Genomic DNA, 2,942 nt, shown 5'->3' on the forward strand with positions numbered 1-2,942 from the left:
TCCATCAAACATGATGTATATAATTACTAAGACAAATTGTTTCTTGATCCATATATTTGACTTCAACTTTCACATTCTTAAAGAACAGTCTAGCCCCTGTTCTCACAGGAGGCTCAGTCAATGCAATTTCTTCCCGAAAGTTGTGCCATATAAATTTGTACATTACTTATTACTTAGGCATGGTTTCTCATATATTTTTCTTTGTTTTTGAAATTGGTATATCAATGATGACTTTTTCTTCCTTCTGATCTATAACCAATTAGAGCTACTGTAATAAGTTATTGTGTACTTTATTTGAGCTCTTCAATGTGTACTGTAATGGAATTAACCTTTTACTATCGTTTCCTTCTTCCCTATGTGCACTTAATTGTTTATAAGGTAGTTTATTCAAGTTATTGATAAGCGAACTCCATCTTCTAATTCTCAAAATTTAAACTGATGTAATGATTTTCCCATAGCGTGTTCTACTACCCCAATAAATATGTATTGACAGGATATTCTAGTCTGCAATACTCTTTTTGAATAGATCTATGAGTTATGTTTATATAATTAATTCATGGAACAACTTGTGAGTTTTTGCATGTCCATATTATAAATTGGTTTATCATATGTTCCAAAAATAAACGTTATTTACTTGGTGCGCCTACTCGATTATATGTTATCAACTTTTATTATCCGCTTGAATGATCTCCCAGTTGTGCTATTATTGTTTTCTTTACGATATCGTATCTCCTATGCTCAATATGTATATATTGTGGAATTATCAAACTCTGTTTCCAACATAATTAGGCTTTCTCAGGTGTATAGAGTGCCAGTGCTAAATTAGTTTCAAATCTGTCTAGCAATGGAGGACATCTATTTGATCTTCTCTCTCATCTCATGTATATTGTTGCAAGTATTTTAATAATCAAACATTGCTTTTAGCTTAAAATAGACTATCAATCTGTATACTATTTCTATAAAGCTTCTTTTCCACTAGGTGTTTAAATTTATCCATAGTTGTTCCTTATAATGTCAAATCATCCTCGTACAAAGTGTATTATAATATCAAACTCTTTACTATATCCCTTCGCACAAATACTTGCCTATGATATGATGGCAGAGAATTGAGCCTCTTTATTTACTTTTGGACACCTGCATGTAGTATAGTAACATGAATTGTTCATGTTCCTGAATGCCTAACTCTTGCATGTACATATGGATCGATCGACTTTAATTCCCTACAGTTATGCACTATATCTCTAAAATAAATCTATATACATATATTTACTCACCTATCAATCATTCAACTCCACTTATCATACTTACCCAGATCCATTAAATGTAAACTTACACTTGTATCAAGGCATCTCTATTAGAGTTATGCTCAATCTAAAAATATTCTTTCGCAAGGAAGTAAGTAACACAAGATTTTACTAATTCTAAGTTTCATGCAAAACGAAAACCCCCTTCATTATAATTAAGCTCAACTCTTTTATCAACAACTATCATCATTAAATTTCTCCTATCAACTTAATATCATTCAATTTTCCATAACAGTAGTTGTGTATAGCAAAATTTCCACATAACATAAAATCTAATCGTAACTTTGACAATGAGACACTTAGGAATGATGCACGTTTCTCCACCCAACCTCAAACTGAATACCACCAGTTCTCCCCTGAGCTAAGATGCTCTTTCCAGAATTAACAACCCTTGTTGATCCCTTCCAAAGGTTTCTAATACCTTTTCTTCATGATAGAGTTTCTTTTAGTGGCGTCTCGATTTTATGGAAATCCTTATCCACTTGCCTAGGCTTTTCCATAAAAGCCCACCGTTCATTCCCGCGAAGCTTTTATGCTTTTCCACGTTTAACATATTTCTCTAGCTAAACAACTTAATGGATCTTTCTCTCCCATCCATTAAGCTTATCTAGAACTTCATCTAGAATCTTTTCATGAAGGCATGGCAAGCATTTCATTTCTAAGTGTCTCAATCCCAAGTCCATATAACCTATTTATTTATTAATAGTTATCCTTTTACGAAATTATTCAAAAAAAATAGTGTGTGTGTATATATATATATATATATATATATATATATATATATATATTTCATGGTTTTTCTGCCATAACTCAATCTAACCAAACAATACTATTGCAATGGAGGGATGTTACAGTGAACTATAGTTATAGGTTAGATGATTTAGATCTCGGCCCAATTAATGTTTTTCTTAAAATTGATTTCATAGTACCAAATTATTCTTTGTGTAATTTTGTTGTACCTCCATAGTTAATATAATTTTCTAATTACTATAATAAATAAATAAAAGGAAAATATTTATATAATATCCATTATATAATTAAACTGATAACCAAAAGTAACGTGATAAAATAACAATAATTGATAAATACATGATATTAATAATAGCAATAAATTAAGTTAAAGTCGCAATCAACTCAGATCTAGGTGACTTCTTGATTGCTAAGTCAAGTTAGTTCAGGTAGGACAATTTTCAATCCCAACACGACTTAAACCTCCAAATGGTGGTCATGCACCAAAAAACTCCTCCAGGTGATTAATTCTCCAGTTAATAGAGAGTACCCGAATCATTTCTCCAACATCTATCTCGATATCAACCTTACAATTGCTATGATGCACCAATCAATTCATATGCCTTAGCCTCGTTATTTACACCTTCTTCCTTCATGAAGAGGATTGAAATTGACAGTCACAACAGCTCCATTGCTCCTCTTGCCATTGTTTCCAAAGATCATTGCACCAAGTTTCTTGACTCTTAGTCTACTGCCATGGTCAGAGAAAGGGGTAGAGCGATACAAGGAGGTAGAGGCCATGGGCATCCACCCTTGCACTCCCTGACACGATGAACATGTGGTACTATTCAACCTTGACATTCTTGTCTACATTCACTACAGAGTAGCCTCAATGGAGGTTGAGGAGCA

This window comes from Pinus tabuliformis, chromosome 3_1 (genome assembly GCF_031772625.1).
Source record: "Pinus tabuliformis cultivar Carrire ecotype Pingquan chromosome 3_1, CPIR1, whole genome shotgun sequence".
Lineage (NCBI taxonomy): Eukaryota > Viridiplantae > Streptophyta > Pinopsida > Pinales > Pinaceae > Pinus > Pinus tabuliformis.